Genomic DNA, 11428 nt, shown 5'->3' with positions numbered 1-11428 from the left:
TGGATTCAGAAAAGGCCTTCAAACACCTCCGTAAGAAGGACCTCTGGTACCCTCTGCTGGACAAAGCCGAAAACAGCACCCTAACCGCCTCATAAAAATCAGATTTTTGTGTGCAAATCCTGTGAAATCGAATTAATTGTGATTTAACTAATCCCGCAAACGTGTGCTTTGGATGGAAACTGGATTTAAACAACAATGCATGCGTATCAGTGGGTTTGAAGTAGACTTTGATGTCTAATTGGCCGGTGTTGGTGAAATTTTGCCCTTTAAAAGTGGTGGTATCCAAGAAGTCCACTGCAGTAAGGCTGGTGGACGACTTTAATTTGATGGAGGCGTTGTGAGTGTTTAGGGTGTGTAGAAAGCGGTTAAACTCTTCCTCTGAATGAGTCCAAACACCCCAGATGTCATCCAAATACCTGTAATAATGCAGCGGTTTCTTATCGCAGGCATTTAGGGCGGACTCCTCCCATTCGGCCATGAAGATGTTCGCGTAGGCCGGCGCGAACCTCTTACCCATGGCAGTTCCCTTCACCTGCAAGAACCACTCCCCGTTGAACTGGAAATCATTCCTGAGCAAGTTGATCTCTAAAAGTTGAATGATTTCCCGGTCTGGTCTCCCTCCATCAGGATTCTTACGAAAGACATTTTGGACAGCGTTTATACCCTCTGCAGTGACAATATTTGTGTATAAGCTGTCTATGTCAATAGTGAAAAGCAAGGAATGTACAGGAATTTGGATGTTTTTCACAATCTCAATAAAATGATAGGTGTCCTTGATGTAACTTTTGTGCAATTTTGACAGGGGATTTAAATAAAAATCAATAAATTCAGCCGTCCCATACGTCTCGCTGCTGCAATCCGAGACAATGGGTCTACCCGGGGGAATTTTGTATGGCACCGACCATTTAACTGGTTCCTTGTGTATTTTCGGCAAGATATAAAATAATCGGGGCCTAGGTTCCAATGGAGCTGACAGGTAAGTCTTTTGTTTTGCCGAAATGAACTTGTTTTTGTGTAACCGATTAAGAATTTTAGCCACAATGGGGATGGTCTCCGGGTAGATGGGCTTCTGCAACTTCTGGTAATAATTCGGGTCAGATAGTTGTCTGTAACATTCCCACAAATATTGCCGTCTGTCCAGAATGACAATTGCACTCCCTTTGTCGGCGGGCTTAATGACAATCTGCTCATTATCAATTAATTCCGCTAGTGCTAAAAACTCAGCCTCCGTCAAATTAGGCTCCAATCGATCAGGTTTGAAATTTTGCTGGAAAAATTCCAGATCGGTTCTGATTAGAATTTCGGTTTCAGGAGGCAATTCCCGCATGGGGGGAGACCAGAGAGATCTGTTAGTAAAAGGCTGAGGCTCTCTGCTAGGGTCAGCATTGAAAAACAGGGCCAGCTTGACCCTGCGATGATACTGCTGGAGGTCATACCTGCTTTCGAGTTTCCCCCACCTGTTTGTCGTGGAGGGCACGAAGGTCAGACCTCTGTTGAGCAGTCTCAGCTGGGCCTCCGAGCACTCAAACCCGCAGGACAGGTTCAGGACGGTCTCTCCCCCACTCGGCGCATTCCGGCTCACGGGGGTGCCTAGTTTTTTTGCACACTGTGCCAGTGAGCCAGCATGGCCGCCGCCGTCGTGGGCGTCCAGTGGATCCCGTCCTTCTCCGTCGCGAAGCCCTCCGGCAGAGCAGGTAGGTGACCTGGACGGGATCTAATAAAACTGTTTAAATGTTTTAACATGGCCTGCTCCCGGTGACTGAGGAGTGGCCCAAAGTTTACCTCAGGCACCAGGATGCGTGCCTCCGGGAACCTCTCTGAGGCAACACGCAGGGCGGCTTGGAGTTCGATGATCGGAGTGGCCTTTGCCCTTTGACACCTGTTATTCAGGCCAAAGGAGAGGATGATCTTTTCGACCGGGCTCCGGACCGTCGCCTCCTTCAGGAGCGCCACTGCATGCTTCCATTTTGCGCCTGGGAAAGCATCTATTTGCAGGTTCTCCGCCTCGAACGTCGGGATCCGAGCGACGTTGGAGTCCCCCAGGATGACCCACTTCCTGGTGATGGTGAGGCTCCAGTCGTTGAACTTATCCGGCGTGGAGACGTGTCTCGTGGGTCGCCGAAGTCCCTCCGGTCTCCCAGGTGTGGCAGGAGCCGCAGCAGCAGCCGCAGCAGCACCACCAGCCGCAGCAGCACCATCCGCAGCCACAGCAGCAGCAGCAGCACCACCAGCAACCGCAGCAGCAGCAGCAACGATCTGGGGGGAGGAGGAGAGCTCCCGCTGTGGCTGCGCGCAGGGGAACTCCGTCCCCTGAAGTAAACGGTCCAAGTCCTCCCCTGAGAGGTCCATCAGGGGGGACGACGTACCTGGTGGAGGCGGTGTCGTCTGGGTTGGGACCGCCAGAACCACCAGCTGATCCTCCTTTGGACGAGGCGTCACTGATGGGCAGATATCTCCCTCGCCCTCTGAGGTAAGTCCCTCAAAATTGGACTGGAGGGGCTCGAATAAGTCCTGGCTGTGTGCCAGTTTTCTGACAGAGTCCCCCTCCGTCAACAAATGACGGCGTTTTTCCGTCCTTTTTCTCGGAGGTCGCGGGGTCAGCTCGTCCGGCCGTGTCTGAGGATCGGCCGCGACCCCGTTCGGCTCCTCCTCCGACCTTCCGGTTATTGGAGACCAATCGTTCGGGAGCGGGTCTGTCATTACCGCAACTGATGTTGCTGTAATGTGCCCACGGTCGTACATACGGGCCGGATCCACGGCGGCTCCTGTCATCGAGGCCGCAGGGGGTATGGCCAGGGAAGGTCCGGCCACCGGTTCCAACTCCGGTCCGTGAGCCTGCAGTTGCTCCTGAAGCCAAGTGCGGGCCCGGAGCACCGTCGCATCCTGCAGACGGCGTCCCAGGTTCCGCCGGGCCCATTTGGTGGCTATTTCAAAGGGGGCCTCCCAGTCCTCCAGCCCAGATTCAATCAGGAGCGCCAGGTCCCTGTCTCTGCAGGACTTGTAGTGGTCCCTCAGGATCAGAAGAGTGGTCCAGGTCCACTCCTTAGCGTTTCCTCTGATCTTGAGGGCCGTGTCTGAGGTCGGAACAGCAAAAATGTTTGTTTGTGCCACTATCATTTTAAAGATATTAAGAAAAATGTTTCTAGAGGTCATCAAAGGTCACGTGGTTTCTCTTCACAGACCTGGGTCTGGTTCTGAGGTTCTGTTCATGGATTCACTCCAGCCTAAACCTAAAAACACTTAGTTACAAAATCATTTATCACTCCTTCCACTTCTGTGATTATGGTGTCAAGAAAATCCGAGCTCATCCCACTTCCCCATGCTGGAGATTTTAGTTTAACAGTAATAATAAATAAAGTTATCTTTAAAATGAATCACTCAAGTGACATCTAGGCCCAACAGTAGACTTAAGTGTCAATAAAATAAATCTAGTTGTGTGTGTTGTTTTTGTCTCATGCAAACTTTGCTTTAATTCTACTTTTTTCTATCTAATCATAAGAAATCATAGTCAGTCAGAGAGAGTCATTAAACAGGAAAAGCAGGTTTCCTGGAAAAAGAGGAAGTTTCCAGCCTGCAGATTTATAAAAATAGCTGAGACTATTTTAAAGCATGAAAGTTTTAAAAAATTAAATCTAAACATTATTAGTAATTGGATAAGATTCAAAGTAAAATACTTATATGAATATTGGTTTACTTGTAATAATACACTTATATTTGTGGGAACTACAAGAAAAACAAGTAACTGTAACTTTAGTAGTAAATAATTAGAATCATGTATTATTCTTGGTTTCTTTTCAGAAAAACATCTGTAATAACTCACATTAAGATCATAATAAGAGTAACTAATAAGTAATGGTTATAAAATTATAAATGAATACTAAATCAGAGAAGCTAAAGAAAATAAATGTGATATAAATGTGATTTTGACATTAAATTTGAAATGGTGTAAAAAGGTGTAACTGCAATTAAACATCACTGATATGTTGGAGGTAGAGAGTAGGTGAAAGGTTGTGCAGGCAAGGGACACAGGAGGTTGAGCAACCCTGAGACATTGGCACAGACATCAGGAAATGTCTGTAAGACAGTGATGGATATGAGATCATCTGTCTAAGCAGACAGCAGGCGCACCAGGGGGGTGGATAAACCCTATATAAGGTGGGTGCAAAAGAGGAACCGTTCGTTGGATCCTCCGGGCAGCTTCGAGCCAAGATCGAGATGGACAAAAAACTCTGCAGCTGAAGAAGAGCCGGGGCCACGTAGCCGGAGACTGTCCTGCACATGGAGACCAACCCGTCTGGCCCACAATCTGTGGCTTCGAATCGCACTTCTCTCATCGGCTGGGTTCAGACCCCAAAGACAAAGATGAAGACAAAGACAAGGAAGAAGAACTGGTGCCTTTTTTCCTGCCAGCACCAAGTCCTGTGTGACCTCAGCATCCATGCGGAGAGGAGGCTCATCAGACCTGCGGAGATCCTGGCCTTCATCGATCAACATCTTCCTCCTGTTGCAACACCTTCTTCATCATCGTGCCAGGTCTGGGGTTCGAGGCGCCAAACTCCGTCCGTCTCTCTCTAAGGTTCCTTTTTTAGTTCTCAGTATCAGCAGTACGGAAAGATAGACTAGATGATTGATTTTACTTATTTGATTATTTCTGCTACTGAATTAAGCTGTACTGACCCTTGCAAAAATGCCTTACTAATAAAATATTTAGCATAAAGAAAATCTAAAAGATGTTGTGGACATTCAGTTAATGAGTCACCTTAAAGTTCTTTGATGGTTGTAAAATAGCTGTGATGTTTGATTCTGGAGAGGAAGAGGTGGAAAATGTTTTTAGGTTGCTGGTAGCCCATATTTAAAACCTCATCCTTGGGACTCGCCCGAGTCACTAAAACCTACCTGGTTCAATAACAAATGCAAGTTGTAAAATAGAGAACGAGCGACCGTTAACAGGTGTGCTCTGTGAAACTAGTTGGCTGTAGGCTGCTCAGTCTGGCTAATTCACAGGGGGAAGAAGGGTGGGACACCTGGATGTTGGCCGTCAGATAACCAGGCGAATCGTTTCTCGAAATCAGCTTAAACAGAGTTTACTTCAGTTCTGGACAGGGTAAATCCCAGCAGATTTAGGAAACTCAACGGACCCGTTAGACGGAGAGCTGGTAGCACATCTCCCCTCTCAGAAGAGGAAGTACGAGAGTGAGAGAGTAGAGACAGAAAGGAGGGGGGGGGGGTGTTGCGCAACAACAATGGAAATTTACACACAATCAGCAGATATCTGAAATTAATTAATAAATTAAGAGTTTATTGCAAATTTTCCACAAAAATGGTCAAAAGCAGGTTTAGGTAATGCTAACTCCCACCTGTATGTGGCACTGTTTCTTACCTGCATCACTGCTCTTGAACACATTAGCTGGTTCAGCTGGACATCCGGCAAGATGGCGATGTGGACACACGTATTACTCTGAGCTCCATCCCTCAACCTGTTACTTAAACTGACCCTTAACTCATCATTTCATCCCCAAGGCGGACCCGGAACATCCAAGCTGTAGGGTAAGGAAAGAAAATACGAGTTTTATAAAAGATGTCGGCCGTTAGTGAGAAAGATTTTCCTAGTCTGAAGAATGCTAACGCTGCTAAGCTAAACATGCATAACTAGCCGAAACACCGATGGAGAAATCACGAAATGCCTCCGGTATTAGACGGCAACTGAACGCAACTCCAACCAAAACTCCCACCTGCTAAAAAACAAGCCACTGAGACTGAGGTCTCCTTAGCAGCCATTGTGCTGGCCTCGCCCTGAGATTTCCAGTTTTCAGCAGCTAGACAGCCAGACAACGACGCTCCAATAACCAAACTTGTTTCTTTTCTACTTGTTTATTGAAGAGTGGCCTCTGACCCCTGCCATCACTTTGGCCATCGTAAACTGAAACATACAAAACTGAGTATTAGCCAACGAACATAGCAAATTAGCTATTCTAGCTGCTAGCTAAAAATAAAAACTTTTCCTAACTGACTCCAGCGTACAATTATTTACATCAGTTACATAAAACAAAGAGACAATTATTACTTTTACAATTAACCAACACTTACGAACAAATCTTGTCTGAAACACAACGTATAAGGATAATAATCAGCTTAAATCGTGAACTGTTTGGTGACGCGTTCCACCATCTTGGATCTATATTCTTTTTTAGCGTCATCAAAACATAACAAAATATCCACCAGGGGGCGTTCTAGTGCGGTTTTCAACCTTGCTGGTCCAACTTAACTTACAAAAGGCAGCGCAGCCATTAAAAGTCTGGATATCAGGTTGATGACTTTGGAAAACAGCTAAAAGAAAATTCTGACTTGTTTGCCTGCATTACTCTCCAAGTGGAGCAGAACACTGTCGGCGTTGCTGAATGTAAATCTACGATGGAAAACCTGGAACTGAGGTTCGCTGCAATGAATAAAGAAAATGCAAATTTGAAAGAAAAACTCTTGGAGGCTGAAAGATACAAGAACCTGAAGCTGTCGGGCCTCAAAGAGCGAGAAGGAGAAAACCTCAGAGAAAAGGCAGAACAACTTCTCTCCAGAATCTTAGGACAGTGGGCGGACCCGATAGGAGATGTGATCGATACAATCCACCGATTAGGAAGAAAAGAAGAGGGACGGAGCCGTCAGGTCATCCTGCAGTTCACCAGGAGGCGCCACTAGGAGGCACCATCCAGACACAGTCTGGAAAGTGACCAAGGATTCAGAGGTGTGCAAAGAACAAGGTCTGCGTTTTGCTCAAGATTTTATTAAGGAAGACCGGCTGGCAAGAGAAGAACTGTGGCCCAAGATTACCAAAGCCAGATCCCAGGGTCAGGTGACCTTTTACAGAGGTCACATGGCAGTAATCGACGGCAAGGTGATCAAAGCTTCATCTCCTTTCTGAGGCTACAGATTAATCTGATGTTTACATCATCCTATTACAAGGTTAAAAAAAATCAAAATCCACACCGTTTTTCCTTTTAATATGGAGTTATATCTTATCTGCTCTCCAGAGGTTGTTTCTGTTTTCGCTCAAATGAAAAAAGGACTAGTTTTAAGTTAAAGTTAGTGAAGGTTGTGGATGCAGGTTGATTTTTCTATGTTATAATGTAAAGGGTATTCTTAGGCTTCCCAGGTTCTTGCTTTTAGTTCATTCTATCTTAACCAAACTCTTAATAAGGTTTGTGTCTTTTAAACTTATCTTTTCTTTTGTTTTAATTTTATGTCTTTAAAATCTAATCTCAAGTTTTTGTCGTTAAATGTAAGGGGCCTGAGAGAAAATGTCAAAAGGAAGGCGATGTTTATGTAGAAACAAGAATCCACATTGTGTTCTTCTTCAAGAAACCCATTCAACGGACTCTGATGAAAGATGTTGGTCAAATCAGTGGGGAGATCAAATTACTTATTCGCATGGTACTTCAAAATCAGCAGGTGTGGCTATATTACTGAATAACTTTCCAGGGAAAATAATATATACAAAACATGACAGTGATGGCCATTGGTCTCTTTCTGTATTACATATTGAGGACTCATTAATAATCCTGGGTAATATTTATGGTTACTGCAACATTTTGAAAAATAAAGAGCTTCTTACTATTATTGAAGTAAATATCAAACAACTTAAACACAGATTTCCTACTAAATATGTTTTATTAGGTGGGATTGGAACATGGTTATGGACTCTTGATAGATACCCAAACAAATCTGCTAATGTTCATCCAAACCGGATTCTGTCTGATTTCTGTACCAGCTTGGGTCTTATTGACTTATGGAGAGACAAACATATTAATGAAAAACAGTTCTCTTGGTTTAAATCAGACGCTTCAAGCAGATCTAGAATAGCTTTTTGGTTAGGAACAGATGATATTCTCAAACTAAAATCAGACTGTAATATGTCTCCAACTCCTCTCACTGATCACTGCAGCATTCATTTATTAATTACTCCTCTTCCTGAGAGTTTGAGACAAGGAGGGTTTTGGAAATTCAATGCAAACCTCTTAAACTATGAATTATATTGCAGGGAAATCAAGAAACTAGTGAAAAAGATTCTGTTAGGCAATTCAATATTAACCTACTCTAAAAAATGGGAATACCTAAAATATAAGATACGGGCTTACTCTCTCATTCAGCAAAAACCTAAAAAGAAACAATGGCCTGGAAGCAGTAAGGTTAGTTAAAGAATTAAACCTACTATGTGTTAAACAAATGTTGACTGATGCTGACAAAAATAACCTCGTGACCCTACAAGCTAAATTAGACTCAATCTACGAAAGAAAAGCCCGGGGAGCTTTTATCAGATCCAGAGCTAAGTGGATTGAGGAAGGGGAAAAAGCAGTTCATACTTCTGCAGACTGGAAAAGAGGAGGCAAGTTAAAAAGCACATTCAATCCCTTATTATTAACAACAATGAATGTACCGACCAAATTCTAATTGCAAAAGAAATAAGCAACTTTTACCAAAACCTTTATTGCTCTTCTTTTTCAACCCCAGACTGCGACCTTCTGCTAGACCAAGTCAAAGACTTTGTGCCTCAAATCTCTGATGATTTCAAGGAAAACTGCGACAAAGATATTAATATGGAAGAACTAGACAGCGCCACCATGTGCTTGAAGCTGGATAAATCTCCTGGCTCTGATGGCCTTACTGCCAATTTCTATAGACACTTCTGGGATGTTCTCAGAGAATTTATATTCCAGGTTTTTAAAGAGATCTTGTGTGATAATTCACTTCCACACACCATGAAACAGGGCGTTGTCACCCTTATACCCAAACCAGGAAGAGACAACAAGGTTCTCGACAATTACCGTCCGATCACCTTCTAAACTGTGATTATAAACTATTGACGTATATCTATACAAATAGATTAAAGACTGGTCTTAAAGACGTTATTTCTGAAACACAGACAGGTTTTATGTCCAAAAGATCTATACATGATAACATCAGGTTGGTGCAGGATTTACTCCAGTACAGTGACCTGACTGAGGATAAAGGCTTCATCCTTTTCTTAGATTTCTACAAAGCCTTTGATATGTTGGAACATCAGTTTCTTTTCAAAGTTTTACACATGTTTGGATTTGGACCAAACATCTGCAGAATAATAAAAAGCTTTCATAGCAAGTTCAGTTGCACTGCCACACGGTGCGTCTCCACGGTTCACCATTAATAGGGGAGTAAAACAGGGCTGCAATATTTCCCAGTTTCTCTCCATCTTAGCTGTTGAAATGATGAGTATTTTCATAAAAAACTCAAATATACCCAAATTGAAAGTTTTAGATGACCAAATTATAATCAGTCAACTAGCTGATGACACCACAATTTATTTGAAGAGGCTAGACCAAACCCCTAAAGTACTTGAGTTAATTAATACTTTCTCCAAAGCATCAGGATTAACCTTTAACCTGCAGAAGTGTGAACTGATGGCGATTCATGGCTCTGATCTGACAGAAGCTTATAGTATCCCCATTAAATCCTCAGTTAAATATCTTGGAATTTTAATTACTAAAGATGCTAAACTCAGTGAAACTGTTAACATAGAGAATAAAATACAGAATTGCAAATCTCAGTTAAATAGAAGCTCCAAAGAGATCCGACCCTGTTTGGGAGAACCTATTTAACCAAAATGGAGTCGCTGTCCCGGTGCATATACCCAGCTTATTCTATGGCCATACTTAACAAATATATTAAAGCTATAAATCAGCTGAACTTTAATTTTATTTGGAAAAATCGAGTCCACTACTTAAAGAAAGCAAATATGGTAAAAGACTTTAAAGATGGAGGTTTACAAGCTGTTGACTTTGAGTGTTTAAATGCGGTCCTAAAGGTAAACTGGTTTAAATCTTTTCTAATGAATAGAAATAGTATCTGGTTTTGTCTCCCAAAGGTTTGTTTAAAAAAATTGGATGCATAGATTTTGTTCTTAGATGTGACTTTGATGTCAACAGACTTCCTGTTAAGTGATCTGCCTTTACAAGCAGGTTTTGTTGTGTTGGAAACTAATGTACACACACAACTTTACTCCTCACCAAACTCCCATCTGGAACAACAGATATGTGTTGCACAGGAATAAGTCTTTGTGTTTGGATCACTGGATGGAAAAAGGTATTTTTTCCATAAGACATTTTCTTAATGACAGTGGAGATTGGTTGTCTTATGATGAATTTTGCTTATTGTATAATTTGGATTTCTCACGTACTCAATTTAACACAGTAATGAACTCTGACCCCACTGCAGTCAAATATCTGGTTCAAAATATAAACATTCAATCAGCTAATCTTCAGTTACCAGCTCAACTGTTTGGATTTAACCTTTTGGACAAATGTAATTCTAACAAACGGATGCGTCAGCATCTAACTAATGCTATATTTCCTGTCCGACCAAATAAAAACTCCATTTTAAATTTGTTTTCTGATTCAGAGGTTAATAAGTGGAGAACCGCTGACCTTAAATCTCCTCTTAAGTCCTAAAGCTAAAAAAGTTCATTTTAAAATTCTCAATAACTTTTTTCCATCCAGGGAATTATTAAGACAAAGATTCAACTTTGATACCAACAGCTGGACCTTTTGTGACAACGACATTGAAACAACAGATCATCTCTTTTTCTATTGTGTGCAAACTGGAACATTTTGGAGGAACTTTCAGGACTGGATCTCATCAAAACTTTCCTCCATCATCCCTTAAAAAGAGAGGATCTAATATTTGGAAAAACCCACAGAGACAGAAGAACTGACCTCATTCTTAACAACCTGCTGATCCTCGCCAAATTCTTCATCCACTCCTGTAAATGGGGAAATAGAAATCCTGACTTTTCAGCTTTTAAAAACCTTCTAATGGACAAAAATCACTGCAGAACCTTAAAACTGATGAAAAACAAGCAAGGAATAAGTACAGCTCTTATAATGGTGTGAATTTATTTGAAAACTAAAGCCCCTTTGTCTCTGTTTTTTTTTTTTGGTTTGTTTTTGTCGTTATGCTATCCCTCTGTTTGATGTGTGATAATTTTTATTTATAATTTTATTTTACCTGTTTTAATTTTTTTATTGTCATAATTATATGTGTGCCTTAAGCCTGTAAGACTTGTTTTCTTCATGTATGTACAAGCCACGTGATACTGTACACTTGTTCAAAATGTTTAATAAAAAAAAAATTTGCTGAAGTGGTTTGTACCTCAGAGCCACCGTAGTTTTTGGTTTTTCGCATCATTTGAAAAGTTGGCTGTGGATTCGTGTTGGATGGAAACGCTGAGCTGCGACTCCAGGTTTGATTGATACTGAAGTGAAACCTGGAGTGAAAACTAAACCGGTTTAAAAACCTGGAGAAACAACCAAATATTCCAGGTACTCCTGATCAGTTTTGTATAAAGTACTGAAATCTCAGAGTCAAGTAAAAGTATAAGTACCTCTCCAAAATATGGTAAAAG

The sequence above is a fragment of the Xiphophorus couchianus genome, chromosome 20, assembly GCF_001444195.1.
Source record: "Xiphophorus couchianus chromosome 20, X_couchianus-1.0, whole genome shotgun sequence".
NCBI classification, from domain to species: domain Eukaryota; kingdom Metazoa; phylum Chordata; class Actinopteri; order Cyprinodontiformes; family Poeciliidae; genus Xiphophorus; species Xiphophorus couchianus.
The sequence above is the reverse complement of the archived record's forward strand: the minus strand, read 5'-3'. Positions refer to the sequence as shown.